The sequence below is a fragment of the Orcinus orca genome, chromosome 16, assembly GCF_937001465.1.
Source record: "Orcinus orca chromosome 16, mOrcOrc1.1, whole genome shotgun sequence".
Taxonomy (NCBI): domain Eukaryota; kingdom Metazoa; phylum Chordata; class Mammalia; order Artiodactyla; family Delphinidae; genus Orcinus; species Orcinus orca.
In genome coordinates this window covers 11,374,529-11,388,730 of record NC_064574.1, presented here as the reverse complement: position 1 = coordinate 11,388,730, position 14,202 = coordinate 11,374,529, and the positions used below count along the sequence as shown (strand labels likewise).

At 47.4% G+C, this 14,202-nt stretch overlaps 1 long non-coding RNA gene across 2 annotated transcripts in view; it reads left to right on the top strand.

Moving 5' to 3' along the window:
- Window positions 1-6,687, top strand: part of LOC117197790 (uncharacterized) — a 79,479-nt gene extending 72,792 nt beyond the window's left edge. For both annotated transcript variants that reach the window (XR_007472431.1, XR_007472432.1), the window contains exon 4: window positions 6,168-6,687. This is a non-coding gene — a long non-coding RNA (uncharacterized LOC117197790). The remainder of the gene's footprint in view (window positions 1-6,167) is intronic.
- The last annotated feature ends 7,515 nt before the right edge of the window (window positions 6,688-14,202 follow it).

Genomic DNA, 14,202 nt, shown 5'->3' with positions numbered 1-14,202 from the left:
ATGCCATAACTGGGTGGCTTAAATAACAGTTATTTCTCACAGTTCGGAAGCCTGCAGAGTCCAAGATCAAGGCAGCAGCAAATTCAGTATCTGGTGAGACCCCACTTTCTGGCTCACAGATGGCCGTCTTCTCACTGTGTCCTCACATGCAGAAAGGGCAAGAGGGCTCTTTGGGTCCCTTTTATAAGAGCACTAATCCCGTTCATGAGGGCTCCACCCTCATGACCTAATCATCCCAAGGCCCACCCCCTAATGCCATCACACTGGGGGGTTAGGATTTCAACATATGAATTGGGGGGAGGGGGACACAAACATTCAGTCCATAACAGCTCTGAAACCCATCGCCCTTTTGCTGTGGCTAGAGGACATCCTGCACTCCTCTGCTGTTTTACCTGACTTACTAAAGGCAGAAAGAGACTTTGCTTTGAGGCTGCTTCTCTTCCCACCCTGCAACCCCTCCCCCCCCACCTCAGGGCAGGAAGCACAGATGTGTCTTTGTGCCTTCCAGGTACAGGACCCGCCGAAAAAGGTAGGAAGGAAAAAAGCCACAAATCTATTTTTCAAGAAAAATTGTCATTCTCGGTAAAGGCTCTGAGAAGTCCTACAATAAAGAAACTTATCTAACTTCCTTTAACCCAGTTTTTCCCCACTTATTTTATCACAAGGTCCTGCCTCTTTCTTACCGTTTCATAATTTTCTTCAGACTTGTGTCAAATACACTGGAAAATACTGGTTTGACTTAATCACTGTATTGGTTGACAAATGAAGATACTGGATAGATCATTTCACCCCTTACCCATAATCTGACCCCTATATGAGGCAGGACATAAATATCTATCATCTGAGAGAATTTTCTAGACAGGGTGAAGTCAGTCAAGCTCCTTTTCAGGAAAGCCACGTTTTTGTTCCGTCCAGGGCTCACTGTTTGAAGGCGTCCCATTTAAATTCTTTTTTACAAAGCAAAGAATCCAGTTTATCACTTGTGTGTCTGGATCTCATGTTTCAACTTTTGCATCAGCCTGGACTGTGGGTGTCTCAGAGGACCTGAGAAGCCATTGTAGAATCAGGGACCTGACCTCGCCAAGCCTTGGAGCCCAGTTTCTCTCTCTGAAACCCCGAGTCACATGGCCTTCATTGCACAGGGCATGTCAGTCTGCAGGGCTTGGAACTGCTCTCAAGATGTGAATTGTTGATAATGTTCAAGGAGACAGAATGTGACAGATAAAGAAATATCCTGTCTGAGGCTCTCTGAGAATAACTTTGACAGTGGGGAGGAGGGAGCGGAAATAGAATTTACTGAGACTGTTCCAAGCCAGAGAGTGAGATAGGTGTTTATTTTAAAATTATATTTACTCTTTAAATAAGTAATACATGCCCAGGACACAAAATTCATACAAAAATGTAAACATGGAGTGTCTCCCTTCCACGTCTATGTCCAGCTCGCCCATTACCCTCCCAGGAGGTGACAACCATCACGTCTTCTTGTGCCCCCTAATGACATCCGATACCCAAATAAGCAAATATGCAAATTAGGTGAACAGAAAATTAGCTCACTACACATACTGTTCTGCACCTTGGCATTTTCGCTAGAAGATCGTCCTGTGCCTGTTCATATAAGGGCTGACTTATTCTTTTTTTACCTGCTGAATAAATTCCACTGGATGGGTGTGCCATGATTTATTTAACTGATCCCCTCCGAATACAATTTTACATTGTTTTTTAATCTTTTTTACACTTGATCAGTGGTTCTCAGCTCGGGATGATTTGGCAATATTGGGAGAGATTTTTGGTTGTTACAACTGGAGGGGGCGATGCTACTGGCTTGTAGTGGGTGGAAGCCAGGGATGCTGGTAAACGTTTTATGATGCACAGGATGGCCCCACCACAGAGAATGGTCCAGCCCACAATGTCAGTCGTGCCGAGGCTGAGAAGTTCTGTGCTGGATGATCTCTCCAGCGTGTAGGTTGGGCTTGGGGAGTCAGGAGAGAGTGAAGTGTCAAGTCCAAAGTCACAGAACTGGAGCAAATGCTCGTGCCACGAGAATGCTTCCCTTTTCGGAAGGGGTGGGGGGTGGGAAGCTCCCGAGCGTATACCCATTCAGAGTCTGGAGGAGACATGTCTGGACCACCCCCAGGGGGAAGGGCTTCTCTTGTCTCTCATGTACCATTTTTCCCCCTAGATGCTGCCTGGGAACCCCAGAAGAGTGGGCAGAAGATGCAATTATCCTCAACAAACCAAATGCAGTCATTAAACAGAATCTTGAAGCTCTTAATTACCAGCATATTAGCATGTTACAAATGGGGAAGCAGCATTTCGTATATCATAGCAGAGGCATCGGGAAGAAAAACCTATTTTTACCCCTAATTAAGAGAATATTATGAAATAGTTAGAGAATTAATTGTACTCCAGTACATCTTTATGAGGAAGATAATTGGATAAAGATTGTTTCTTCCCTCCCACATCACAATACTTGCAGGCAGATGGCATTGTTCGGGCTGAGACAGTGTGGTGTATCAACACACGCCATCTCCTCCCTCAGAAGTATTTAATACGTTAATTGGCCTCCTCTTCGCAGGATATTATTATGATTATTTACATCTGTGCAGCACTTCATAGTTTTCAAACACATCCATGTGCACTATCACGTGGCCTCTTCTGGGATGGCCAGGAGATTATTATGCCCTTTTGACTGGTGATAAAACAGCTCTGAGGGACCGAAGTGACTTGTCAAAGGCCAGCAGCTGCAAACAGGTGCAGCCAGGATCTGACGTGGGCCCACCCCGAAACGTCGGCTTCTGGACTGTGGGTGATTCTTCATTTTCTCTGCAACCTGGATGGTCCGGTGCAGCCCCCATCCCCAGTGGATGTGTGCAAAACATCCACTGGGAAGGGGGTAAGATAATGAAGGGGGAAGAGGGTAAGATAAAGAAGGTTGGGGCACCACCTGTGCAAGTTCAAATCCCAGCTCTGTCACTTTTGGTTGTTTGACTTTGGGCAAGTAGATGAACCTCTTTGAACCCCAGTGTCTTCATCTGTAGAAGAAGTATCATGATCCTTATGTCGTGGGGCTGCGGTCAGGATTCAAGGAAATGGTGCCCAGAAGATGCTCAGCGTGGCTCCTGGGAGGAGGTGGATCACAGCTGTCGTTACTCTGGCCTGAATTTGTGGGCTCGTCAAACGTTTCTGATTGTATCTGGGCTTCACGTGTGCACACAGCGGTCCCAAACGTGGGTGGCTTCCGTGGCCGTGGTTTCTGACGTGTCCTCTGGGCTGCTGCTTGCCTCCAAGCCCTGCTGGTCCTGCCCATGCTGGGTACCAAGTCCCTTTGGTCTCTCTGGCCACCAGAGCTTCCCATCTTCATGGTAACCGGTCAGCCCAGCAGCTAAGACGGGGATGGGCCCTGCCTTTGCAAAATGCTCTAGTGGGGGATGGCCACAGTGGGCTGGGGGTGCACTGTGCTCTGGTGGGGGGCACGTCTCTCCAAGTTATTCCCACAGCCTGTGCCTTCTTAGGGAAAGCCTGGCACTGAGCATGGGCTCACTGCCAGATACGCATAGAAGCCGGCTTTTGAAAAAAGCAAGCTTTATTACCAGGTGACGGCAAGGAGACAGGAGGCAGGGCTCAAATCTGTCTCCGCGATCCGGGGTTTGGGACAAGGTGTAAGGGTTTAGGGGAATTTCAAACCCGGAAGCTGATCGGCTAGCCTCTAATCAGTCCACATAAGTGACGCATGCTGCTGAAAGCCAGATTTTCCTTATTGACGGGCTTCTTGCTTCGTAAAGGGCGCTTGGTGGCAACATTTCTATTCTTGCCGTATTGCCGTAGACTGAAGATTCTCAGTTCCAGGGTCATGGTGACATGGAGACAGCCTGGAGACGTGGGTTCCTGTCTTGCACATGTGCTGTGCTGTCTCTGTGAAATAACTCAAGGTTTGGCAAATCAAGAACCTGTTTAAGGAGGCAAAACCAATTTAAGCTGGTCATTGTTTTACGTGCGAAGCCCACATGGTCAAGGCCACCTAACTAAGGTGCGGTCGAGTTCTAGACCTCGCGCTGTCCAAGAATAACGCCTTCCTTTCGAATCCCAGGCTCAGCTGCCGATCTAGATCCCTTCCTTGAGATGAACTCTCCAGGAGCCTACCCCGGGTGGCAGTGGTTCTTGTCTGCCCAGAATCCCTTCCTCTCATTTCGGTGAACAAACCTCGCTTTTACTGTAAACCGGTGGTTTCCAGGGGAGCTACGTGTTCTTCACTGTCAACCTCTGTGATTCAAGAAGGGTCAGCTTCAGGGTGGTCCAGGTTGAGAATGGCAGCAGCAGCTGCGTCCTGGGTTTTTGGGTTGTGAGCTCGGTCCCGGCCACAGCCAGGGTGGCCTATGTCAAGGGGCGCCCATGGCGAGGAGGGCTCAGCTCGCGTGTGGAAGGCCCTAGCATGCTTCATCGTGCCTCCTAGGGTGAGAGTGACCCTGCCGATCATCTTTCTGAGTTTGCAGCATGGAGGGCATAAGAGACCAAGTTCATAGTCCATCCCCATCTCTGCATCAGGTCCAATCCCTTTCCCTGAAGACAGTCACCATACTCTATTCCATAGCTCTCATGTGAGTCTGCTTCCAACTGGCAATGAAGATGAATAAGGAGAGCCTGGACCACGGCACCAATGGTTTGGACCATCACTCTGCACATGGACCAGAAAACTATGTGGGACCTTAAGCTTACCTTCTTTACTTGCATCAAATTATGACCAGTAGACTGAGCTGCTATCCCTTTGCTTATGGCAAGGGATGGCTTAAATAAATAACTTAGGTTGACCATGAAAAAATAAAAGAAGGGTTAACTCCAGGCCCTTGGTTCCAAGAGTGAACACATGGTCAGTGAGAATGCTTGTTTTCCTGGCCACAGATTGATTTACGGATTGGCATGTGACCCATCAGGGCCGATCAGAGCCAATCCCAGGACTTTTTAGGGAGTTATTTGAGAAGGGATGATCTTTCTGCTGTGTTTGTTCAGCCGATAGTGTATACACCTGGGACCGTAGAGGCCATTGTGCAAGGACATGGGGCATGCCTTCTGAGAATGCAGCCAACACAGAGGATGACAGAGACCAGACATGGCCAGAGACAAATTCCTGATTATATCATGAACACCTGGATCCAGCCATGCTTGAAGGTTGCAAGTGTGAGTTGAGTTTCAATCATTTGCAACCAAATGAGTTCTGACTAATTCAGGGTCCCACAGCTGCCCCTAGTGTTTAGGCTTCTCTCAAGCCCTCCCCCTCAAGTCCACAAGAAGAGCTGCAATTTACCTGAATTCCATGGATGGGCTGACTTCAAGTTCTTTTCACAGGCAGCCAAAAAAATAGATGCCTTCAAGAGGGGGATGCAGAGAGAGGGGAAAGAAAAAAAAAGTCTCCTAATTTTCAATGCTGAATCTCTCCAGCCTGGAGAGATTCACTGGATCTCTGGATAAAATTATCAGAGATTATCTCTGGATAAATTATCTCTGGATAAATTTATCACTGGATAAAATTCACTGTCTTGCATTTTATTAGGCTTCTTTTCGCCGTTTATTTTCCAAGACCATCTTGGAAACTGGCCATTTTCAAGAGGAAATGACCTAGATTATTTTTTCATGATGGCTGCCCTTTTGCAACCTGGCAGATGTTTAATTAAAATTTTTATCACCTCCTAAAGTTAACATAGAAATTCATGTATTATGGTAGCATAAAGACCCATCTTTGAAACTCTCCTTTCATACCCCAGTCGAGAAAACTATCATTAGCCACATCCTAGCATCTCCTCCTTCAGCATCTCTAGATAGAGCTGGTGCTGTTTGTACAGCCCTGAACTTCAGCTCAGACACAAACTCCATTATGATACTTCTCTTGAATGCCCCCACCGCCCGGACACAGCCCCAAGCATGTCTTCATTTTTGTTTTGTTGTTCCCTGCCCTGAGCCCTCTCTCAGCACCTGTGACACTCTGTGCTCTCTGTCTGTCTCCCTTTCCAAGCTCCTTGAGCACAGTGATTCTATCTCCTTCATACTAGAGTGTATAAGTATTTTGGTCTGGGTTTTATTCATTGGCTATCTCCTCTCAGCTTAGAACACTACCTGATACCTAGTATGTGCTCAATAAATACTAAATGCATCTCTGCATCCCTCATGCCTTACAGATGGCTTAGTACAGCAGATGGATGCAGGACCTGTAAGAAGGAAAGTTGTTTCCGGTGTCCCCAAAACCATGTTCTCCAAGGCACGTCCATCGTGGGCTCTTCTCCATCCTTCCATCCGCTCAGACACCAGCTGCCTTTGTTTTCATTCGTTAATTTCATGTATCCCCCAGACATGGGGGGTTTGATGCCTATGCTGTGTCAGGTGCAAATGGATGAACACGCACCTGATATTCTACATGAATGCATTCAGTCTTCACCACAGCACTGTGACGAAGGTACACTGCTCCCATTTTACCGACGTGGAATCTAAGACTCTGAGAAATAAAAGAGACAGAGATCACCAGATTTAAGTGGTGGAGCTTGGATGAACCCTCTTTTTCTCCAATTGTCTTACACATGCATCTTATCTACCAGCTATTATAGCAGTTTCTGGAAAAGCAGGAGTTGGTGTCTTGTATTTTGAGGGAAAGACGTAGTGAGGCCCCCAGTGGGCTCTCAGGAATAAACAACTAAAACCTCATTGCATGTGTTGCTCTGCCTTTTCTCCCTGCAACGGGGACCCAGTCATCTCACCTTTTCTGGGAAGCAAAAGCCCCTCTGTGTTTCCTGATGGACCTGATTCTGAACCTTCTGGGTCCCTAGCGAACACCATTAGCTGTTCCTGACTTCAGGATGGAAGAGATGCCAGAGGGGCAGGAGAGCTTGTCACACTACCTAGAATGTAGCCACTTTCTACAGAGTTAATGTGAACCTAACATACCATTATTGCACATACATAACTGTACATGACGGTGCTAAATAATTCAGAGAGGAAGTTGGCAGCTCAGTGCTTTTTAATAGTAAATAATTCAAGTACTCTTTACATTTCCCCCACCCGTAGCTCAGTCTACCTGCCTGCTGTGGAGAGAGAAGCAGGAGTTAGAGAATAAAGAATGCAAGGACCATGATGACTAGAACATTCTCCCCCAGGTATGTTTACAGAGTGCGGTGGGCAAGACGATTTGCACTTGCCCTTCGATTTAGGGGCAGAGTAGTTTGGGCTTTCAGCACGCTGGCTTTTGTGACATATTTTAAAGAGCAGGGGAAACAAGAAAACAATTTCCCCAGGCATTTACTCTGATTAAAGACTAGCAGGTGTGCCATTGTGTTCCCATGCCGTTGTTAGCCATTTAAGTCTCTCAGCCAACCGTTCAAAGCGAGTTAGAGGCTTGCGAGCTGTGGGTGTCTTGAGCAGAGCGGCATCCTGGTATATAACGAAGGAGTCTGGGTTCTACCTTACTACCTGTGCAACCCTGGGCGAGTGATGAAGCCTTCCTGTGCCTCAGTTTCTTCTTCCGTTAATGGGGTCCATAACAGTACCCCCATAGGATTATCAGGAAGACCAAATGGGAGTATGCAAGTGAACAGTTTAGCACAGATCACGAATGGGCCCGGAGGGTGTTGTGCCCAGTGAAATAAGTCAGTCAGAGAAAGACAAAAAGTATGTTTTCACATATACGTGGGATCTAAACAACGAAACACATACAACAAAAGAGAAGCAGACTCACAGATGCAGAGAACAAACTAGTGGTTACCAGAGGGGGAGGGGTAAGGACAAGATAGTGAAGGGGATTAAGAGGTACAAACTGCTAGGTATAAAATAAATAAGTTACATGGATATAATGTACAGCACAGGGAAAATAGTCTATATATATATATTTTTTTTTTTTGGAAGATGTTGGGGGTAGGAGTTTATTTATTTATTTATTTATGGCTGTGTTGGGTCTTCGTTTCTGTGCGAGGGCTTTCTCTAGTTGTGGCAAGCGGGGGCCGCTCTTCATCGCGGCGCGCGGGCCTCTCACTATCGCGGCCTCTCTTGTTGCCGAGCACAGGCTCCAGACGCACAGGCTCAGTAGTTGTGGCTCACGGGCCTAGTTGCTCCGCGGCATGTGGGATCCTCCCAGACCAGGGCTCGAACCCGTGTCCCCTGCATTAGCAGGCAGATTCTCAACCACTGTGCCACCAGGGAAGCCCAATAGTCAATATTTTATAATAATTTGGAGTGTAATCTATAGAAATATCAAATTACTATGGTGTACACCTGGAATTAATATTATATTGTAAGTCGACTACAGAAAAAAAAAGGTTTAGCACAGGGTCGGGCAGTTAGAAACGGCTCCATAAATAGGACCCAATGCCAATAGTAAATCAAACTCCTCCCTTTACTAAGGAGGTCACTGAGGCTCAGAGAGGGAGATGATAAACCCAAGGTCACACAGCTATAGCTAGCATGACGGGGACAGAAGTCAAATCCTTCAAGTCCTCGGTTTCCCATAGAAGTGAACTTATGACAGAAGGGAGGGACAGTGTTGCCTGGTGGGCTGGCATGTAGTGAGGAGACATTTTTTTAGCTAAAGAATTCTTTGGAGTATTAAGTTTTATCATATAGACTTTGCATTTCTCTGTTTTAGTATAAAATAACATTAATTTCTTTTACCGAACACGTATTTATTTAGCCACCATTAGGTACCTGGCATGGGGACTGTAGCCATAAACAAGGCAGACTAGGTTCCAGTCGATAAGTAAACCAGTTGACAGACCATTTTATATTGTGGTAAGTAAAAAGGAAACCCTAAAATGGGGTAAGGAGCTAGAGAGTGATTGGCAGCTCCTTCTACTGGGGGCCTGGGTTCAGGGAAGGCTTTTGAGCAGGGACAGGAATTGTGAGAAGGAGCTGGGCATCGGTGAGCTGGGACAGAGCACGGTAGCAGCAGAGTCAGCATGTGCAAAGGCCCTGGGGTGGGGCAAATTCAATGACTTAACTTTCCTTTTTAAAATCCAGAATAATTTTCATGGCTGTATGACTTTTCTGTGACTGCTGTAAGAATTTACTACAAACTAGGTAGCTTACTAAAACAGAATTGAGTTCTTTCGTAGTTCTGGAAGCCAAGAAATCTGAAATCAAGGTGTCAGGAGGGCTACGCTCCCTCTGGAGGCTCCAGGGGAGGATCTGTTCTTTGCCTTTTCCAGCCCGGGTTGCTGCCAACATTCCTTGACCTGCAGCTGTATCACCCCAATCTCTGTCTCCATCCTCACATCACCGTCTCTCCTCCCATCTGTCAAGCCTGGCTCGGCCCCAGTCTTGGAAGTGGATTTATAAGAGTGATTTTGTCATTAGATTTAGAGCCCAAGCAGATAATCCAGGATAAGCTCCTCCTCTCGAAATCCTAAAATTAATCACATCTTTTGCCATGTAAGGTAATATTCACTGTTTTACCAAATAAGGTAGTATTCACAGGTTCCAGAGGAGAGGACATGGACATATCTTTTGGGGGCCACCATTCAGCCGACTATAACCATTGAGGAAGATGTGTCAGTTTCCAGACATTAAATTCAACAACAAAGGGGCAAAATTTGACCTGTTTTGAGTAGAGTCAAAAGAAAACAGTTTCCAGCTGTGTTAGCTATTTCTGACAACTTCAGCTTCTCGATATTCAGAATTAGCTCAAAATATGCTGCTTGGACCCAGCAGTGTGGCTGAAACATGGACGTTTGCATTGAAGCCCTTGCAGTCTGTGCTTTCTCTGGTCCTGTTTTTATCTATGGAGGGCTTATGATGTGGCAGGCTCTGTGCTAACCAAACACACCCCTCGGGGAGCTTATTAAAGACAGGTTCCGCTCCTCTCATAGGAATGCTCCTTTAGTGAGGCTAGTTGAGGCCCGGGAATCTGCATTTTAAACACGCCAGCTGATTCTGATCCAGATGCAGGCACTCTGAGATCCCCACCTGGAGAGATGCTGATGTAAAGGGCGGGGGTGGGGGGGACTCATGTTTAATTATCGGGGGCAGTGTTGGAAAAAATTTCCAGGTTCGCACTCTATTTGGTGGAGACACAATTGAAGTAACATATCCATTTGCAAGAAGGCTCAGGCATCCTGGAATGCTTTTCTCGTGCAGAGGGCTCAGCTGGTAGAACGAATCCAACATAAGCGTCTAAGGTTGGAGAGAGCCTTGTGGGGAGCCACCCAGGACAAGAGCCCTGGACTCAGCTTGGCTCTATGTTTGCTGGCCCTGAGGTCTCAGCAGGTGGTTCCCCTCTGTGAGTCTCAGTTTCCCCCTCTGTGAACAGGACCAGCTGGACTGCCTTATGCACCTCACACCCCTGCCTTGAAGAGTCATTGAGATTATTGGGAAGTTACAAATCCCGAGCGTGTCTGGACTTTCCTGCTGTCTGAGGGCTGCCGTGTTAGCCTGAGTTGGCGTTTCTCAGAGGCTGTGACACTGGTGGTGCGTAGGGTCCCCGAGACCACTGCCTGGGCTGATGGTTCCCTAGGAGGACTCAGAGGACTCAACATACGGTCATCCTTGTGGCTATGATTCATTATAGTGAAAGGATGCAAAGCAAAACCAGCTAAGGGAAAAGGCATGTGGGGCAAAGTACAGAGGAAACCAGGCAAAATCTTCCAAGGGTCTTTTCCCGCGAAGACCCCCAGGATGCGATTCGTTCCTCAGCTACGAGTTGTGATGATGCCTATGGAGGGTTGCCCACCAGGGAATCTCCTTAGAGACTCAGTGTGCAGGGTTTGTACTGGAAGCTGGTCACGTAGGCAGCCTCTGCCTGGCACCAGATTTTCAGACCCCCAGAAGGAGAGCAGGGGTCCAGCACAAACTACATCGTGTGTACAAATACCTTAGGTGTAGCAAGCCACCGTTGTCAGTTCATGGGGGTGGGACCCCTACCCACATCTGAGTTCCCGTGTGTTAGCCCAGGATTGTGATGGCGGCCTGGGCCAGTGTGGGCCTCCTGGAATCTGCCCTGGGTCAGTTTTGCAGGAGGCTTTGAGCACCATGGCCCCAGCCTGAGTCTCTAGTCCTCCTGGAGTATTGCTGGGTTCCCTAGTAACCGCATAGCAGACTATTGCCTTCCTGAAGTTGGACAGGGTTGGATTTTGTTTTTTAATAAGGAAGGTCACTTTAAGATGATGCTAAACAAGGTTGCACCACAGAGTGAAATGTTCCCTTTTCTACTCTTTTTCAGCCTTTCTGGTTATTTAGGAGAAAGTCTCTGCTCTTAGCGTCCTTAGTCTCTTTAGCCTCTTTCTAATAGTTGTGAATCTATCTTTTATTTATTTTTTTCAGCTTGATTGAGGTACGATTGCCATATAAAATTATAAGATATTTAAAGTGTATATTGTGGCGATTTGATATTATATATACATCGTGAAAGGATTCCTCCCCCTCCAATGCGATCTCCCTTTTATCTCTATTTATTTATTTAGGCCGTGCTGCAGGGCATGTGGGATCTTAGTTCCCTGACCAGGGATCGAACCCATGCACCCTGCAGTGGAAGCACAGAGTTCTAACTACTGGACCGAGAGGGAATTCCCAAGATCTCCTTTTTTGGGGGGGCTGCATTGGGTCTTCATTGCTGCACGTGGGCTTTCTCTAGTTGCAGTGAGCAGGGATACTCTTCCTTGCAGTGCGCAGGCGTCTCATTGCGGTGGCTTCTCTTGCTGCGGAGCACGGGCTCTAGGCGCGCGGGCTTCAGTAGTTGTGGTGTACGGGCTTAGTTGCTCCGCAACATGTGGGATCTTCCTGGACCAGGGCTCGAACCCGTGTCCCCTGCATTAGCAGGTGGATTCTTAACCACTGCGCCACCAGGGAAGCCCAAGATCTCCCTTTTAAACGAAGACAGCAGACTGGAGGCCCGGATCAGCGTCTAGCTAGAATTTAATAATGTGGATATTACAAAGTGGTTACCTTCTATTTATGGCAAGTACTATATGGTATCAATATAACGTTTCCTCTTAAAACCAAAGCATTTAAGAAAAAAAATCACAATCCAATTCATGAAAAATAAAATAAATAATGGTACAATCGTCTATAGTGAACATGGTTCTCGAATGAGAGAACTGGGGGAAACAATGTGGCTGAGACTCAAATTAGACCCAGAAGGGGTCCACAGAAGTTAGTGGGGGGGTTCTCAAAAAGCACAGGCAAGCTGCTTCCCCGAAACCTGACAGCTGGTGGGTAGGGCTGTTCATGTCCCAGTCCCTGCGCTGGTGAGCTGGGGGCCCTCAACTCTTGCAGGGGAAGATGTAGCTGGTGCCCCCACTTCCCCCAGCATCCCATCCATGGTATGGGGCCAAGAGTGACCTGCCTGGGCTGGCCAAGCCCTAGAGCTGGGCCCAGCTCAATGCTCGGCAAGAAACTTCCCTCAACAGGCGGGGACGGTGGGCCCTTGTAGGCCCTGGCCCCTCTGCTGCTATACGGTCTGCACGCCCTGGAAAGCAGCCCTGGCCAGGAACTGTGTCTCATTCACCGCTGTCCCCCAGGGCCTGAAACAAGCCTGGCACATGGCTAAGTATTTGTCGACTGACTGAAATGATGAATGAATGAGCGGTATGACTCCAGAGCTGATGGCGTTAGCTGCTACTTCATCTGCGAAACAGAAATAAAATACTTCTAACCATTTATTACTGAGATCAACTTGTCCATTAAGATTTAAAGGCAGGGTCGGGCCAGGAGGCCTGGCAAGGGCAGGAGGTTTATTTTCAGAGCAATTCTAAGAGCCTCTGAGGCATTGCTGTGGGGCTGTGATGAGTTGGAGTCATGCTGTGAAATTTCACCCAGGTGGCCACGGGCAACACAGTGTAAACTTGGGAGGAATTGGAGCAAGAAGACCCCTGCAGTGGTCCAGATGATGGAGAGATGAAGAGAGGTGGGGGATGCTGGTTTAAACCAATGTCAGGTAGATCCCTGCATCCTATCTTACCCCCCACAAATGCAATGGAGCGGATTTAAAGCCTTCAGAGAAATATCGTTCCCTGCCACGTCCCAGACCTTCCCCTGATCCTGGAGGATGGAGGAGATGGTCTACGCCGACAGCACTTACACACCCCATAAAAGTTAAGTGTATTTATACATAACAGGCAGGCCTGGAAAGCCCACAGTGCAGTAGTTACGGGAAGAAATGTCGCCCTCGGAAGAAACCTCTTAGAACAAGCGACGTGTAGCCGGGGACTCTGTTTGGAGGAAAGGTGTCCCCTCTGTGGAATCTGGAAAGTTACAGTTCGACTTGAATTACTTCTAACTCACAGTGGCTCCAAGGCACGAGGTGAAACGGGTAAGGTGGCAGCATCTCCAGGTGAGTGAGGATAAACCGTCATCCACAGAGCAACTTCCCGGCAAAGAGCAACTTCTTTTGGAGATCACCAGACATGAAGTGAGAACAAATAATCATATGAGGAAGTACCTCTGGAGTGTTTGTATATGCCCAGCAGCGTTCCAGAGCATTTATCTGTATTCACCCATTTAATTCTGACCACAGCCCTGTGAGGCTGATACTAATATCTTAGGCACAGGAAGGCTAATAATTCGGCCAAGAAGGCTGCACAGCCAGGGTTCAAACTTGGGCATCTGGCTCCAGGCCCGCACATTTACCACCATGTGAGGTCAGGGACCAGTGCTGTCCCCGCCTGGCATCCCGATGGCCCTGGCAATGTGTTGGGCCTGCTGGCCAAATGCTTGGTGGCCTTTGCAGATGCCCAGAGCACGTCTTACTCCTGAGAAATGACACCCAGACCAGCTTGGTGACAGCACTTGACGTGGACGATCACATTTGATTCTCACACCTACCCTTTGCGGCAAGGGCTGCGATTGTCTGTGTGTTACAGACAAGGACACAGGCACAGAATGCGTATACACTTGGCCCTAGTCCCCACAGCTACTAGGCAGCCAAACCAGCCTGGACTTCAGGGCTGACCAAAGCCTTCTCTGTTTTTCTGAAACCTCCAGGCTGTAAGCCTTTATTTCCATATTTCAAAGCCAGACCAGCCTTGTTCATTTTGTTTCTTTCTTTTTTTAATTGAAGTATAGTTGATTTACAATGTTGTTAATTTCTGCTATACAGCAAAGTGACTCAGTTATATACACATGTACATTCTTTTTTATATTATTTTCCATTATGGTTTATCCTAGGATATTGAATATAGTTCCCTGTGCTATACAGTAGGACCTTGTTGTTTATCCATTCTATATGTAATAGTTTGCATC